This window comes from Macaca fascicularis, chromosome 2 (assembly GCF_037993035.2).
Source record: "Macaca fascicularis isolate 582-1 chromosome 2, T2T-MFA8v1.1".
Lineage (NCBI taxonomy): Eukaryota > Metazoa > Chordata > Mammalia > Primates > Cercopithecidae > Macaca > Macaca fascicularis.
Window position 1 is genome coordinate 135,315,001 of NC_088376.1, and position 18,467 is coordinate 135,333,467.

The 18,467-nt window shown below is 47.3% G+C and overlaps 1 long non-coding RNA gene across 1 annotated transcript in view; it reads right to left on the bottom strand.

The window, feature by feature from the left end:
• Nucleotides 1-18,467, bottom strand: part of LOC107128960 (uncharacterized) — a 136,971-nt gene that overhangs the window by 104,441 nt on the left and 14,063 nt on the right. The gene's annotated exons all lie outside the window — the stretch shown is intronic.

An 18,467-nucleotide genomic window follows, 5' to 3' on the forward strand; every position in this document is an offset into this window, starting at 1 on the left:
GCCCAGGCTTCAGTGCAGTGGCACAATCATAGCTCATTGAAGCCTCGACCTCTTGGGCTCAAGTGATCCTCCCACCCCAGCCTCTCCAGTAGCTGGGACCACCATCCCCAATTGCCTCATTTTTAAAGTGTGGGGTAGGGGCTGGGCTAGATGAGTTCCTAACTTTCTCTCAGCTTGTGCTTCTGGAATTTGTTTGACATTTAATAACCAGAATCAACTTTTCCTAGTATGGTATGTAATAAGTTCTATGGCCATCCCCATTTTACAGACGAAGAGAGGAGGTTTGCAGCTGAATTAACTTGTCCAAGACTATTTGTCCAGGAGCTGGCAAGAAGTTTGAATCCAATCTGTGCAGCCTTAAGGCTCACCTGTCTCCCTAACCACCTCTGGAAAGCCTCTCTAATCCAGAAGCGTGGGCAGACCTATCTGTTTCTCCTTCTACCCTTCCAGAAGCCCAAACGTTAGCCAGGCACATGGCTGCCCATAATCAAAACAACGTTTGCAACTCTCTGGCAGCTACATATGGCCGTTGACTGTTCTGGCCAACGGGATGTGTAGGGAAGTGAAATGTACAACCATGGGTCATGCCCCAAAAAGGAAGGTACACTCTTCCCCTACCCGCTCTCCCCTTCCTGCCCGCACAATGTGAGTCTGGTGATAAACTATCTTCGTAGGGCCAGGACCAGAGGGAGGTCAGGGAGGCACCTAAAGTACAGAATTTATGGAGGCGCTCACTCTTTGGGTTGCACAATGCAGACCAAGAAGGAAGGTCTGGGTGAATGTTGTTCCCTGTACCTTACTCACTTCATCTTCTTCCTGGCCTTGTATTTTGGAGCATATGGAAAGAGCAAGATGCTCGGAATGTGGGAGCCCCTGCATTGTGGAGCAGAGCCCCATCTCAACCACTAACAACTCAGTGGGGCAGAAGATGGGGTGGGTGGGCAGGAAGCATTATGGAGAGTGGAGAAGAGACTACTTTGGTCAGCATGTTTTGCACAATCTCCAGTTGCTTCCTCAGCAGGGACTGAGGGGCCCATGCTCCCCAAATGCATTTTTGTCCCTCCAATCCATTCTCCAAGCTACAGCTGGGAGAATCTTTCCAAAACAAGATGTTTTCCATTGTTCTCAAAATAACACACAAGAATAACAAGCAGAAGAGTGTCCCTCACTGGCCCACCAGGTCCTGCCCCATCTGGTCCCTTCCTTCCTCCACGGACCTCTTTCAACACTCTCTGTGATTAGCCACCAAACACACTAGAGCTCCCTGAAACCCCCACCAGGGCATATGGCGCCTCTCAGCCTGGAACATCCTCCCCAACCTCTCTCGCTTCACCTCCTTGTTTGTTCCCTGGCCTTCAGATCTTAGCTGAAGTGTCACTTCCTCGGGGACACCTCCCCCCACCCCTGACAGGCCAGCTCCCACAATATGCATGCCTGCAGCCCCCGTGTTCTCTCCCCTTATGGCTCTCCTCGCAGATGTTTCTTCTCCCTGGTTTGTGTCATCAAGTCATTATTGTCTCCCTTCAAGACTATGGGGACATCAAAGCCATTTACTTCTCATTCACCTCGCAATACCCCAGGTCTGACACAGTGTCTGGCACCTGATGGTACTCGATAAATATTTGGCAAATAAGTAAATGAAAGAGGCGGCTATGGTTTGAATGTTTGTCCCCTCCGAAATGCACGTTGAAATTTAATCTCCAGTGTGGCAGGATTGGGAGGTGGAGCCTTTAAGAGGTCATGAGAGCTCTGCCCTCAGGAATGGATGAATGGGTTAATGGATTATCATGGGAGTGGGACCGGTGGGTTTATAGGAAGAGGAAGAGAGATTTGGACTGGCAAGCTCAGTCCCCTCGCCCTGTGATGCCCTGAGCCATCCCCAGACTCTACAGAGTCCCCATCAGCAAGAAGGTCCTCACCAGATGTGGCCCCTGGATCTTGGACTTCTCAGCCTCCATATATATGAGAAATATTTTTTTTCTTTATATACTACCCAGTTTCAGATAGTCTGTTAAAAGCAACAAAAGACAGACTAAAACAGAGACCCTGGGACCGTTGGGGGACCCAGGCACAGTTGATGAGGCTAAGGCAGCCAACAGCAATGTCAGGGTTAAGCTACCAAGAAACAGATCCTCATACAAGTTACACCCTCTGTCTCTGTCTGACTTGGCCTGCACTACACTGGTTCTAAGGAAATCAGAAGAATGCCTCAGAGCCTGCCATGGCTCTCCCTTCCATTCCAAATTCATGGCCTGTTAACTACTATCTGCTCTGGGCAAGTCACACCTCAGAGCCTCAGTTTTACCACCTATAAAGTGGGAGAATCCAAGGGATCTGCCAGTCTACTTTTTTTGAGATTATCATGATTCTCAAAATTAGATAATATAAAGAAACATGAAACAAATTAAAATCATTTCTATTCCCCCACTGAGAAGTGGGGTCTATTTTCTTCATCCTCTGAACCTGGGCTACCCCTGTGACTGCTTTCACAAATGGAATATGGAAGAAATGACTACATGCCAGCTCCAGGCCTCACTTTTAAGAGAACAGTAGCTCCCACTTCCTCTTTGAAACCTAGCCACCTTGCTGTGAGGAAGCCCAAGCAGCCTTGTGGAGGAGCCCACATGAAGGAAAACTGAAGCAGCCCCAGCTGAGCTCACAGCTGGCAACCAGCACGGCTTTGCCTGCTATGTGAGCGAGCTCTCTTGGAAAAGCCTCTAGTGCCAATTGAGCTGCCCATCAAGCCCTGCCAAAGTTGCAAAACTGTGAGCAGATAGATTTAAAAAAATTATTGTTTTAAATCACCAAATTCTTTGGAGAGGAGGGAGAAAATGGGGTTTACTGTGCAGCAGTAGATAACCAAAGCAACATTCTTTGGACTTGTATAGTTCTTATTACTTGCCTTTATTTCCAACCCAGGGCAGTACTGTTCTCCTGGGGGTGTTTTGAAAATGAGAATAGGACAGGGTGGACATATTTTTGTTTTTTGTTTGTCAGAAAGACCAGGTTTGTGGAGTGGGAGAGATTGTGCTACTGGCATTTAGTGCCAACAGGACCAGGGATATTGAATGTTCTACAATGCTTCAGATAGTCACCCACAATGAATTGCACCACATAAAATGACAATAATGGTCCCATAGAAAAAAAGTAAGGCCCTGAATGGAAAAAGGGTTTAAAGATAAAGATGAAATAAAACTATAATAATTCAAGCCAGGTGCAATGTCTCATGCTTATAATCTCAGTGCTTTGGGAGGCCAAGGTGGGATAATTGCTTAAGGGCATGAGTTCGAGACCATCCTGGGCAATATGCAAGACCCATACAAAATTAAACATTAAAAAAGTATCCAGGTCTGATGGTACACAGCTGTAGTCCTAGCTACTCAAGAGGCTGAGGCAGGAGGATCTCTTGAGTCCAAGAATTCGAGGTTGCAGTGAGCTGTAACTGTGCCACTGCACTCCAGCCTGGGCAACAGAGTACAAACCTTGTGGCTAAATTTTTTTTAATTAAAAAAAATAGTGTAAACTGCTTTCTAAGGAAAGAAAAATATGATTCATCTCAAAGCCAACTTTGATTGCTCAGAGTGACTGCCTAGAGCATTGTATAGAGAATGTGTTGTGGGGCTGCACGTGGACTGAGCACAGAAATGGTGCTGTGATCAACTAGTGATGTCTGCCACTGGCAAGGAAAGAGAGAGTGATGGCCTTTAAGTAGGGTGACCACGTGCTTTACCATTCAAACTGGAAGACTTTTAAGAGGAAAGGGGCACTATTAATAGGTACGCTGGGACAACAGGCATAAACTGGGACTGTCCCAATAAAATCAGGACACCTGCTCATCCCATGCCATGGATGTGCACCCATGATATGGTGCACCCTGATATGTAGCTTAGAGGCAACCTAAATAGGGGCTGTCTAGACCTACAAGCCCCTGAGATCCTAAACGTTAATTTTTCTTTTAAGTATTCTGTTTCGGTGTGTGGTTAGGTATGAAGAATTGTTCTAAAGAACGCATTAAAAATTAATTAAAAGAGTTTCTTCTAATATTTAATCTTACCAGCCATGTACTCTGAGTGATGTATTCCCAGTCAGCGTGTCAGGTCCTGAATAATTAAAAGAGAAGGGGAGTGTGATTCAGCCCCTTGAGGAGGCTTTCTAGGGTTTTAGAATCAGCACAGACCCAGGATTACATCAGCTAAGGAAAAGTTCTGAACTGACCAGCAGGGTCCAGTTCAGTCTCTACTCTAAGGCCAGCTTCACCACCAGGACAGGCACAGTCCAGGCTAACGGAAGCCTCAGAGAGAGATGGAGGTGAATTCGGTTCTGCTGAGCCATCAGTCCCCAAGACATCTCATCCTTACCTCCCTTCCCTCCCTGATAAGGAGGAGGGAGAGGCGGTGGTAAATTATGGAAGCCTTCCCAGGGCTCCCCCATGAGTTTAGAGCCTCCATATTTCCTCACCTCCAAGACACATGCCCCTTCATTTTGTAACATTTCGGAAATCAAGACGTGAGTTAAAATCAATGGGGGGATTTAAGGCAGTACTTTTTGGGAGGTGTCACAGAACGATGGCTAAGAGACTTGCTCCCAGCTGGACCCTGGCTCTGCCATTTGCCAACTGGGCGGCCCCAGGCAAACTGCACCTTCTCTGTAAATTGAGGCTATTAATAATAGCACCCAATCAATAATAAATAAAAGAAGGTTTGAGTGCAGTGTCTGGCAGGTAGTAAGATCCCAACATACGTTAGCTATTGTTTCTTCTTGTTTATCTTCTGCATGCTGTTATTAAATTGCTGGTGGGTCTAAAAATCCTCTTCAGTGCGTCTGCAGTACTGTCAGCCTCAGAAAGAGCTCAAAAGCAATGACTATGGAGCTCAATCTTTGGTGACCACCAGTGTGGATTATGGCCTATTTTTGGAGTATTGGGTAGGAGCGATTCCTATTTGATAGCAGGACTTGACTTGATATCGTTACTACTCAGCTAAATGTGGGAAAGATAAAGATTCTCTTCCCAACTTCCAACCCTCCTTTTTACCATAGTTTGATGCATTAAGCCTAAGACGTGAGCTTTCTTTTCTTTTAGCAATGGGTGTTCATCATTAGGGCAGTGGAAAGGGATTAAAAGGAAGGAGGAGAATTTTTATCTGGGCACCAGTACACAGAAAAAGGCCATCAGCCATCATGGCAAGTGAAGAAAGTTGTAGGCCCAATGGTTCCAAGAGACAGTGAAAAAAACAAGCTTTGGATCTATACAGCCCTGAGCCTGCCATTCAGTTCCCCACACAGGCGCCCCACTCTGTCATATGTGGCTGTTGGGATAATCTATTGAAATAATGCATGCAAGCTATATAAGACACAGCCAGCCTCCTACTAAACCCTCAGTAAATGTTGACTGTTATTTTTGAGATCTAGAAGTCACTCAGACCCATATTGGGCAGGATTGTTAAGGACAAATAACAGAATCTACTCAGGATTGCTTAACCAGAAAAAAATATATATATTAGAGGAGATAAGCTCACTCTCTGCACAGCACCCCAAGGAGGACTATGTATGGAAGGCCACTCTGAAGCTTCACAGCCAGGAGCCATGTTCGGCCACACCATGGGGACTTCTGAGAAAACACTAGTCTTCTGTCATTGCAGAAAGCTCCTCGGGCACACAGAACCACTATCCGGGGCCCCTCTCGACTGCCCCTGAAGGGCAGAATTCCTTGGCCGCTGTTCTTGCCAGATGATGGGGTTCCCTTTGTGTGGCCATGTCCTCGGAGTGCTTACTTCTGAACACTGGGCTCCTGTAGGGGCCTCCAATGTGCAGGCCCCTGCAGGTCATGTTGTGAAATGCCAGAGAGTCCAGCAATGTGTGTCTGCTTCCTTCCATCCTGTTAAGGCTGGACTCAAAACAAGGGAAATTGCCTAAAATGGAGGAAGAGGGTTTCTGAGTGATGGGCAGCCACAAACGACCAATGTCTGCTCCGTGCTACTCTGTCCCTTGGGATTCAGGTAAACTCGGCTCAGACCCCTGCACCCCACCTGCGTGACGCATGATCCCACAATCGCAACAGGTTGCCCACCTTACTTCTCTACCCTTGTGTCTGCTGTGCCTGCTCATTTTGGACTGTACCTTGGCCCTGTCACTTGCTTTACAAGAATCCCACCACCTGCATGAATTGCACAGCTTAGTAACTTTCCAGAAGGCTTGAGGAGTCACCAGGAGAGATTATCCTGCCCACAGCTTCTCCCCCAGAATCTCCCATCATCTCTCCCCTGGCCTCTGCTCCCTTCTGAAAGCCCAGGCTCCCCACCGGTGACCCTCTGCCTCAAATGGCCCCTAAGAAGGAACAGCTTAGCCTTCCCTGGGATTCTGTGGGGAGTAGTCCCACCAAACAGCAGCCTCCCAAGGGCTGTGCCCAAGAATTCTGATTGTCATTTCCCCCACTCCTGTAAATTGCTGTCTCCATCATCGTTGATGTCATCTTCATCTCCCTAAGATGTTAGAGCGGTTTGGCGGGGGGCCTTTATGGTCTTCAAAGTTTCCCAGTTGGTCAAAGACTAGCTACTGGTCCATTTAGCTCAAGGATGCCAGCCTCTGGCTTTAAACTGTAATCAGGAAGAGAAAGCAGGGGCCGTTTGACTGAGTATCATCCCATACCTGTCTTTCTCTTGGTTCTCCCCCAAAGCAGACCCCGAGACAAGGGTTGGAGTTCAAACAGTTCATTAGGAGGTGATATTAGGAAGCACCAATAGGAGAGAAGGGAAGGGAAATAAGGATGGAAGGTGGCATTAATAAATGAGTTACCACTGTGAGCAACTGGGGCTCAATCACCCTGGACCCTCTCTGAGAGGCTGCAGAGATTCTAACTCAGAATCATCCTGTCCAGAGATAGGGAGGCTGGGGATCCACCCCACAGCTCCCAGTCCTCACTGACCGAGGGCTGTTCACAGGGCATTCATTCTTGGCACCTGCAGCCTCCTCTGTGCCCTGCTGGGCTTGCTCTGCATTCAGAGAGAACCTTCGGGCAGGGAGACACCGGTGCTTGAGGTAAGAGCCATGGTGTGCACACCAAGCTTCCGGTGACTACAGGGTGGCCTGGAGAAAAAGTGCAGGCATTGATGGCCTCTATGATCATCAGGCACTGTCTTTGTTTGCTCAGGCTGCCATAGCGAAGTACTGTCAGTCCTCTGCATATGTGGGTTCCACATCCATGGAACCAAGAATATTCGGAGGGGGGAAATTATATCTGTACTGAACAGGCACAGACTTTTTTTTCCCCTGTCATTATTCCCTAAACAATATGATATAATAAGTACTTACATAGCATTTATATTGTATTAGATATTATCAGGAATCTGGAGATGATTTAAGGTATACAGGAAGAAGGGCATAGTTTGTATGCAAATACTATGCCATTTTATATCAGGGACTTGAGTATCCTTGGATTTTGGGTGCACAGAGGTTCTGAAACCAATCCCCCATGGATACCAAGTGATGACTGTACCAAAAACTGGGTGGCTTCAAACAACAGTGCATTCTCTCCCAGTCCTGGAGGCTAGTCCAAAATCAAGGCTTCAGCTGGGCCGTGCTCCCTCTGAAGGCTCTGGGGAAGAATCCACCTTGCAGAGGCAGTTCTTGATAATCGTCAGTGTTCCTTGGCTTATGGCCGCATAACTTACCTCTGCCCTCACAGGACCATCTTCTCTGAGTCTTAGCTCTGTGTGTATCTGGCTCTGTGTCCCAGTTTCCCCCTTTAAGAAGAACACCAACCACACTGGAAAGGACCCTCCTCACCCAGTGACCTCAACCAATTACATCTGCTACAACCCTGTTCCCAAATAAGGTCCCATTCTCAGGAACTGGGGATTAAGGCTTCAACATATCTTTTTGGAGGGATGCCATTCGATGCCCACCAGGCACCTTATCCACGCTATATTCTTCAATCCTGACAGCAGCCTGTGAGACAGGTGTGCTTCTCCAAGTATCACACGGAAGAAACTGAGGCCCTGAGAGGTGAAGCAACCCTGTCGAGGGCCCCCAGCTAGGAAGCTGCAGAGCTGGAAGCTGACACTGTTCTGTGTCAGGCTGAAGTCCCCCGTGTGCTCTTCCAAACAGTACTGTCCACTATAGCCCATGCTGACTTTAAGGAGGAGCAAACCAGTGCACAGGCTCTGAGGTCAGGCACCTCGAGTTCATGTCCCACCTCCACTGCTGACTACCATGAGACCCCCCACACATTCCTCACCTCCTTTAAGGCTCCCTCTGAAAAATGGGAATCAGATCTGTGCCTGCACCACAGACTTATGATGAAGATCAGTTTAAGTCATATATGAAAAGTATTTAGTACGTATACAGTGAATGTCAGTTGCTGTCATTATCATCACAGTTACATTTAATATTCTGAACGTTAAACACCACGAGCCTCTACACAAAGCTCATATTTCCAGGCCACAATCCAGGATCATTTTTGTCTTTCACTCCTTACCACAGCTGCCCACGAGTGATTCCAGGCAGGGCCATGACGGCTGCTGGGCTGGGCAGTGCCAGCCCTTCTCCCCCCATCCCTGCGCGCCCCCCTGCTTGCCCCAGCTTGCTAATGCCCATGTGACATGAGACTCTGAAAACAGCGATAAAAACAGCAGCTCTTAATCTCCTGCCTGCTGCATGTGGCTTTATCTCAACCCCTCCTTTCTGGGCTGCTGGGGGCTCAAGGGGAGATGGGCAGATTAAGAGCAACGTTTCCGACATGCCCTCCCACCTCCTGCAAACTGGGGCCGCCGCCAGCAGATTTCCTCAAAGCCCAGCGAGGCAGCCGCCAGAGGAATGTGCGGCCTCCTTGGCATGGCAGACATTCAAGGGAGCCCACAAAGGCGCTGTTATGAAAACCCTCTGGAGCACGGGGTAGGATGGGAGTGTTTCATTTGCAATTGGGATTGCACATTTCAAGAACGGGAGCTCGGCAGCTCGGCAACAGAATGCATGCATGTGAACACACACGGCTCATAATTAATTCATTTCACTTCCTCCTGTTGAAAAAACATTGCAGGAGATGGGGGGTGGAACCACCAGTCTGAGCAGGTAGTTATTTCTGTGCCTGGGGCTCAGCCTGGCTGAGAACCTACCTGTCTAACGTGGAAGCTGAAGGGCAAGTAACTGTTGTGCAGGCTCCTGCCCCAGCCCAGGTACAGCCAGCAAGGTGTTCCTGGGTGCCTGGAAGTGGCTTTCCCAGGCTGGTCTCCTCCGCCTGCATTTTGTGTGGTCTTCTCATTCTTGGACGAGATTGTCTTTTAACTGCTAAAAACTAGAGATAGAGCTAGGAGCTATCACTTAGCCACTGGCACTTCCTAGCCATTCCCCAGGAGTTACGATGCTCAGGACGTATTGGCAAACTTGTAGGAACTACAAGGCCCATGCTAGGTCCTAGATAAGGTGAGGAAAGCCCCACTCCCTTCCTTCAAGAAGCCTACAGTCCAGAGGGAGGGGGCAAGTCAGTGGATGAGAATCACGTATGTGTGTGTATGGCCTACTGTGGAAGAACAGAAGGGGAAAACCAAATCCAGCCTGGCAGTCAGGGAAGCTCCCGGGAGAATGGGATATCCACGAGGAAATGGAAAGAATAAACAGGGGTTAGCAGGGAGAATCAAAAGTGCAAAGACCCTACAACTAAGAACAGCCTGGCACATTCTGGAATATTCTGGAATGGGAGGTTTGAGGGGCGGTGATGGCACCAGGAGGATTAAAGAAGCAAATAAGGTTTAAAAACTGACTTTGATTTCTCTATCTGGGGGGCACTCACTTAAAATGATAAGGAGAGGCTGGGCTTGGTGGCTTACACCTGCAATTCCAACACTTTGGGAGGCCAAGGCGGGAAGATCTCCTGAGCCCCGGGGGTTTGAGATCAGCCTCGCCAATATGGCGAAACCCTGTCTCTAAAAACTTTTAATGATTAGTGGGCATAGTGGCATGCACCTGTGGTCCCAGCTACTTGGGAGGCTGAGGTAGGAGGATCACTTGAACCCTGAAGGTCAAGGTTGCAGTGAGCCATGATCACGTACTCTAGCAACAGAGCAAGACCCTACCTCAAAAAAAGAAAGGTACCAATAGCCCAAAATGGTCATGAGTAAATTTTACTTGATAGAAAAAAATGTGTAAGTGCTTTTTTTCATTCTATCACTTACTCATGTAAATAAATGTTTACTGAACATCAGCAACACACCAGGCCCTGTGCTAGTTATTGGTGATTCAAAGGTAATTCAGATGTGCTCTTGTCTTCAAGGAGTTCACAGTCTAACAGAAACAGAAGTCGTTGCTAAGGTTGTTCGTACACTCAGATGTCCCAGGAGCTCACGTGCCCTGTCCCATTTGTTCCTCTGCAGGCTCTGCCTTCTAAGTGGGAGTGGAGGGAAACTTTGGGACACATTTGTCTTCCACAGTCACTCAGTGCCCTGTGTCAAATGCGTGGTGGAGAGGGGACAGGGAGATGGAGAAAGGAAGAGACAGAAACAGACAGACAGACATTGAGACAGAGAGAAGCAAAGATATGAACAGAAACAGATAGAAAGACAGTCAGACAGTGGGGAGAAACTGACCAAATAAAGAGAAGACCGGGAAAGTGAGGATGGGAGAGAAAAACAGATAAATGCAGAGAGATGGAGAGAGAGAGAGGCAGAGGCAGACAGGTAGAGAGATTGAAAGACAAAAACAGAAACAAGGCACAGCCTCATTCACAGAGAAAGAAACAGAGGGAAAATGAGAGACTCCAGACTGAAAGGGGCAGAGGCTTGGAGGGTGACACCCCAGCTGAGTTCTTTTTTAAAAAACATCCAGGGCTCCAGTGCCTGCTAGCTGGGGTCTGGCTTGGCTGGTCTCCAGGTGTCCCTACAGGCACGGCTGAGTCAGAGCCAACACAGTGGGAGAGGCTGGGGCTCTAGGTAGAGTCCTGAGACACCCAGCCCAGGGGAGTGGGAGCCAGCAACAGCAGCTCACCACCCTTCCCCAGGTGTATTCCTCCCCACCTGACCCCACATACCTGGCCAGGGCCCTCACTGCAGGGACAGGCTGGTGCACCTGAGGAGTTAAGGTAACTGAGAACCCTCCAGGACTGGCCCCTGCAACTAGTCACCTGCACAGTCTGGCCAAGGAAGCAGTCTCCAAAGCTGCTGTGTGTGGAGTCCTGTGGGCTGCCTGGGACCCTCAGCTGTCCAGCCACTGTGTATGGGGCTGTCTCTTGGTGCCAGGCACTGCATCCTCACAATAAGGCAGGTACTTGTAGCCTATTTTACAGATGAGGAAACCAAATCCGGGAGAAGTCAAGAGCTTATGCAAGATTACACAGACGGCACACCTAACTAGTAAGTTTCACTGCTACTGTTCTAAGTATTTGTCATTCATTATTACAGAAACCCTTGAAGCAGACTTTAGGAGTCCCGTTTTATAGTAAGAAATTGAAGTCTGAAGAGGTTAGGCAGCAAGCTTGGGTTACAGAACCAGTGTCAAAGAGAGCTAGGATGAGAACCTTGGCATGCTCCTCTCAGAAGCTCTGAATCCCTTCCCTACACGCCACTAACCCCAGGACACACATCTCTTCCCCCCTTTAAACCTCAGCATCCAGGACCTAGGAGAAAAACGGATTGGATCTTCTGATGGAGACACGCTGTGCCCGGTGGCACTCGCCTTCCACAGCACAGCTGCAGCCTGCGATTTGCCCTCAGCTCTATTTCTCTACCCCAAGGGTTCTTAGCCTGGGATCACGAAATTCAAGGATCTGTGGATAGAATTCAGAGGGTCAATAGACTTGGGTGAAATCATTATTTTCACTAACTTCTAACCAAATTTCAGCATTTGTCTCCATTGTAAATGTAAGTGACAAACTACAGTCAGATTAGCAGCACCTGTGACTGTCACCAGTAGAAATCACAGATAATTGCCTATGGAAGGACAGTTGCTGCAGACATCTCAGCGCACTATGCATAGTCACCACCACTTCAAGCTTCAGGTAGCTGTGAGACGCACTGCCAGACCTTCTAATTTAATCCATTCATAAAGAAGCACATATGTATATATATATATTTTTAATATCTTGATAATTGCATTTCTTTCTTTCTTTTTCTTTTTTTTTGAGACAGAATTTCCCTCTGTCACCTAGGCTGGAGTGGAAGGTGTAATCTCATCTCATGCAAACTCCACCTCCCAGGCTCAAGCGATTCTTGTGCCTCAGTCCCCTGAGTAGCTGGGATTACAGACATGCGCCACCACACCGGCTATTTTTTGTATTTTTAGTAGAGACAGGGTTTCACCATGTTGGCACGGTTGGTGTTGAACTTCTGGCCTCAAGCGATCTGTCCACTTCAGCTTTCCAAAGTGCTAGGATTACAGGTTGTGAGCAACCAGGCCCAGGTGATAATTGTATTTCAAAACTATTTCTTTCCTTAGTGTATATACATATACTGTATTTCTTGTACAGTACCGAAGCTCTCTTCGACACTGGTTCTGTAACCCAAGCATGCTGCCTAACCTCTTCAGACTTCAGTTTCTTAATCTATAAAATGGGACTCCTAAAGCCTGCTTCAAGGGTTTCTGTAATAATGAATGACAAATACTATACATATATATATATATATATATATATATATATATAGAGAGAGAGAGAGAGAGAGAGAGAGAGAGGACAGAGACAGAGCCTTGCTCTGTCACCCAGGCTGGAGTGCAGTGGCATGATCATGGCTCACTGCAGCTTTGACCTCCTGGGCTCAAGTGATCCTCCCACCTCAGCCTCCCAAGTAGCTGGGACTACAGGTGTGCACCACCACACCTGGCTAATTTTATTTTTAATTTTTAATAGAGACGATGTCTCACTCTGTTGCCCAGGCTGGTCTCCAACTGGGATCAAGCCATCCTCCTGCCTCAGCCTTCCAAAGTGCTGGGATTACAGGTGTGAGCCACCATGCCTAGTCTCCTTAGTCTTATTATGTAAAACAAAAACTTTTTTTTTTTTTCTGAGAAGAGTCCAGAGGTTTCACCAGATGCCCAGGGGTCCAGGACTTCTGAGTATGCATCTGGGGACCTGGGGGTGCAGAATTGCAGAGGTGATCATTGCTCCCCACCTGCCCTGCCGAATCCCTGGAGTCTGGGCTATGGGTCCATGCCTATTGGTTCCCTGGCTCAGAAGCTGAACCTCTACCAGCTATCTGAGAAGTGCAAGCTGGAGCCAGTCAGCACAGATTCTTCTGTGTTACCAGGCACTCCTCTGTGTTACCAGGCACAGCCATGTCAGAGCACATGCTCAGTGTTTGAAGACAGGAACCATCACCCTTGGGTTCGTAACCAGCCACCCAAAAGTGTTCAAAGCAGACCCTTTTGTTCAAAGCTGAGCCTTCTTACAGTTTAATTAATTCAGAAGGCAGCAAAGTGTGAGGCACTGGTTCTCCACCTTGGCTGCTCATAGTAATTGACTGAGGAACTTTTAAAAGTAATGATGCTTGGATCTCCCCTGGGAGATACTGACTGACTTGATTTGGGGTGATGCCTGGCCGTCAAGATTTTTAAAAATTCACTAGAGGATTCTAATGTGCAGCCTGGGTTTAGCACCTCTGATGTACTGAGAAAAGTCAAGCCCCAGGCTAGCCCTGAGGGTATCAGAGTCCATGTCTATGTTTCAGGCAAGCAGAAATCCTGCTGGGTCAATGCTGCGATTGAAATGTGTTTCCCAAAAGTCGATAGGTTGAAAACTTGATCCCCAATGCAACAGCATGGAGAAGTGCAACATCTGGGAGGTGACTGGGTCATGAGGGCCGTGCTGTCATGAACAGATTAATCCATTCGTGGAGTAATGGATTAATGGGTTATTGAGGGAATGGGTTAGTTATCCCGAGAATGGGTCTGTAATAAAAATGAGTTTGGCCATCTCTCCTGAGCCCCTCATCTCTCATGAGCCATCTGATGCCCTGCGCCACCTCAGGATTCTGCAGAGTCCCATCAGCAAGAAGGCCCTTACCAGATGTGACCTTGGACGTTCAGCTTCCAGAACAGTAAGAAATAAATTTCTTTTCTTCATAAATTACCCAGTCTCAAGTATTGTTATTGGGACAGAAAACGGACTAAGACAGTCAGTTTCCCCATTTGCAAACCTTTGGGATGGGAAGAAGGGAATTATGTTTATCAAGCACCCACCACATGCCAGGCCCTTTATCATGTACTTATCATGCTCCATCACTCTGCTAAATCGGCACTGCTCAAACTTCGCTAGATCTTGTTAAAGATTTAGAGATCTTGTTCAAGTACAGATTCTGATTCAGTGTGTTAGGAGTGGGTCCAGAGACCCTGCATTTCCAGCAGGCTCCCAAATGATCTGATGCTTCTGTCCAGGGAACCCACTTTGAATAGCAAATGGCTAATCAGTCTTTGTAGCCAGCATCTGTTCTAATTGGTCAGTGCCTGTGCCAGGCCAGTTGGTTAACTATTTAAGCCATCCCCTCTGCCAATTCATTCCCCTATTCTGATGACAGCACCCAGGTTTGCTCTAGGATCTCTGTCCTTCCCCCTGCTCAGGCTTGAGGCTCTTGAGAGACAGATGACCACCTCAGCTCCAGAGAGGGGCCTGATCATCCTAAACCAACCAGCACGTCATATCCCTAAACCAGGTGCTATGGCTCAAGGATGGGTACCTAATTTAACCCAAGCAAATGGAATGCCAAAAGTTTGAAAGTAGAAGCTCCTCTCTCTTCCATGGATACTACCAGAGGGGACATTCTTCTTCAGACTGATGAGGCTTAAGAATTTAAAAGATGTAGCCGCTGTCATTATTTCCTTTCCTGAAGGAAGAGCTCAGAGATGTGGGCTATAGGAGCCAATGGCGAGGAGCCTAAGGATGAAGGCAGGCAGAGCAGAGAGAAGCCAGGTCCTTGAAGACATCATTAGAGTGGCTGGATTAAGCCTTGCCTGAAGTCCACATCTGGGCTATCAACTCAAAGGCCATTGAATCCCCTTATTGTTTAAAGCCAGGTTGAGTTAGATTCTATGTCTTTTAACATCAATAGTCCTAACACAAGCTCAAGCATTAGAAAGAGCAGAGTTTTAACCTCAGCTCAGTCACTCACTAGCTGTGTGGCCTTGTACAAATCATTTGACCTTTCTGAGCCTCAGTTTCCTCACCTATCAAATGAAACTAGTAATACATATCCCAGGATTGTTGTGAGGATCAGGAGAAACCATGAGTGTGAAATGCCTGGCATCTATGCCATAAATGGTAGCTATTATTATAAAAACTCATTATTAGTCCTATCTTGGCAGGCCCTCATTCTACAAACTGTGTATGTCAAAAGTTGTTTCTAGCTGTTGACCGAAAAAAAAAAAAAAACGTAAATTAACCTAAAAGATTGGGAAGGAGGTGCCTCATGGTTATTAATACCATTGAGAAGGAAAGGGGAAAGAAGTCAGAACTCCCTCGGTAACTAGAAGAGATGAGGAAGCTTGTCCTGGAGGGGAATGTAAGGCTTGCCCGGGCGGTAATTGGTTTGGTCATAACACATCCAGACCTTGGCTCCATCTAGCAAAGTGTATGGAAACCACGTTCTGCTTCTCTGGATATTTGATGGTCTGATTGGCTCAGCCTTCCTAATTGTGTTGTATTGACAAATATATTTGTTTGGAACAAGCAAATGTATTGCAGGCAGGAAACAGACCAACTCCAAGAATTTATTTTGCTTTTTGGCACTGCTGCACTGAGTTTAGCATTCATTATGCGCCCATGTAAAACAGTCTCTGGGAACGCTGGCCTGAGTTATCTTTTTAATTATATTTATTTTTTCAGCTGCATTTCGGATCATGAGCAGACTTGCTGGTACTAAACAGGCCTCATTGGGAGAAACCTCCTGCCTCCCTCAAAATCACGTTGCGTGGATTAAATGTTCAAAGGCATCAGACAAACCTGTGACGCTGCCATGGGCCATTATCGCTAATGGGAGAGAGATGGGGTTAAGTCAGTCAAATCCCTGCTCTGAGCCCAGAAAAGTCCACAGAAACTAAACCCTGGTCACCAGATTGAAATTGAAATCAGGTTTAAGGAGACGGATGAGAAGATGAATAGAAGGCAATTTAGAATGGATCATTTGGTGATCACCAGGCCACATTTTGCTTGTACTCCCCCCACTACCACCACAGGGGCACCTGGCAGCCATATTTGAATATGGCCCTCCTCCTTGATTGGATAAGGGGTCAGCACTGACCCCAGAAGGGCCGGAGTCCTTGATGGAGTTACTAGGAGAGAGACTAAGGGGCAGACAGACAGGCAGACTGACCACATGGCAGGTGCTGTAACAAGAGATCTGGGAGATGTAAGCAGCCATCTTGGATGTCATATGGACAGAAAAGTCCCAAAAAGGGAAAGAAGCCATCACAGGGAGATGCAGATGGGAGGCAACAGGAAAGATCCTTCTGTTGGTTCTCAGCTTCCTGGTTCCAGTCGCTGAGGCACCCTGCCTACTTAGACTGAATGCTTCCTTTTTGTTCCAGCAAGCTCAAGTTGTTCTCTCACTTACATCCATACAAGGGAAAACTATGCAACCAACCAAACAATGTTGTGGGAGAATATTTATTAACATGAAAAATGTACACAAGAACATTGTTGAGTGCAAAAAGCTTGCTGCTTTCCTCCTTTCAGCCGATATTTATCGGGCATCTACAGCACGTCAGATGCTGTGTATTCAATGGCGAGTAAGGTCACGGCCCCCGCCCTTGTCAAGTTTACAGTCTGGTTACAAAATGTCAGAGAAGATTATACTTCAGTAAAAAGAAGAAATAAAATAGATTTATAACAATATTCAAAACTGGTGCTGCTCCAGGTGTGATCTGTGGACCGCAGTGCATGGGCATCATCTAGGAGCTTGTGAGAAATACAGATGCTCAGTCACACCCAGACCGACTCGGGGTGGGGCCAAGAAATCTGTGCTTTAACAAGCAGCCTACCAGATGATGCTGATGCGTCCTCAAATTTAAGAACCACTCCAGGGCCGGGCACGGTGATTCACACTTGTAATCCTAGCACTTTGGGAGGCCGAGGTGGGCGGACCACTTCAGGCCAGGGGTTCAAGACGAGCCTGGCCAACATGGTGAAACCCCATCTCTACTAAAAATTCAGAAATTAGCTAGGTGTGGTGGTGCACGCGTGTAATCCCAGTTACTCAGGAGGCTGAGGCACGAGAAGCACTTGAACCCAGGAGGTGGAGGTTGCAGTGAGCCAAAATCCCGCCATTGCACTCCAGCTGACCCTGTCTCAAAAAACAAAACAAAACAAACAAAAAAAAAACCACTTCAAAGCCTCACGTTCCAAATTAACAAGAATTTCCAGCTTTTCCAGTGTTCCCATTCCTAAATGCTGCAACTTCAAGACCACGTAAGGGTGTATGTGTGTATCAGCAAACATAACAATCAGCTAGATCTAATTTTACATATATTAATTTAATCCTCATAACAACTCTCTAAGATAGGCACTATGTGTCCTCCCACTTTACAAATGAGAACACTGAGGCACAGAGAGGTGAAGCCACTTGCCCAAAGTCACAAAGAAAATAAGTGGTAGAGATGGGATTCAAACCCAAGCAGTCTGGCTCCAGAATCTGTGCTCTTAATCACTAAGTTTAACCACTTGTCAAATAAGCCCTGAGCTCTTTGCTGCCTGGTAGAGAGAGAGAAGTTCAGTCAAATCTCGCAGACTGGGCCATATAGCTGCAGCTGGTTCTACGCCATTCTCTGCCCCTCCCAGATCTGATCAGGTTGTACAAGATCTACAGTTGCTGGCTGGACTCGTAAACTGGGGATACTTCTTTGTCCCTTCAGAACTGTGTACTCTTGCATTTGAGAAGGGCCCTATAGCAATGTTGCCCGAGCTCCAAAGTGTTAGAACTATTAAATTTTTATTCATGATCTTCCCCATGGGGTACCCACTCCTCTAGGGTGGCTGGATCAGGAAGGTTCTAGTGCCAGCCTCAAACCATGCTCAGAAGGGACCCTCACCTCCAGCCACCAGGGCCTGGGTGCTGAGTCCTGGCACCTGTCCAGGCTGTGTTTTCTCTTGTGGTATCTGTTCTAGAATCCTGTGATCCTTTCTGTGTGCTCTAGATTGAGGCCAGCCTCGCCCAGAAGGTGAAGTTGTTTTTACCCTCAACTCCTAAAGTAAAAACAAGGATCACAGATTCTTTTTCTTCCAGGAAACCTCTCAGTCCCTGTTGTGGGGAGAGGGTGATGAGGGAAATATGGATTTATAAAAAGAGAAAGGGATATGTGTGGCTCAACTCACCCTCCAGGAGCAACAGTTTCAAATGCAAATTGGGATGTTGACTAGGAAGTGACCCCTCCTAACGCCAACCAGCAGTAGTATTTCTAAGCCCAGGCCTGCATCCAGCCAATATGTCAAATTATACCCTAGGAGAAGTAGGGATAGACACCACTGAGAATTATCCATAAAGTGCCAGCTCAGCTTGTTA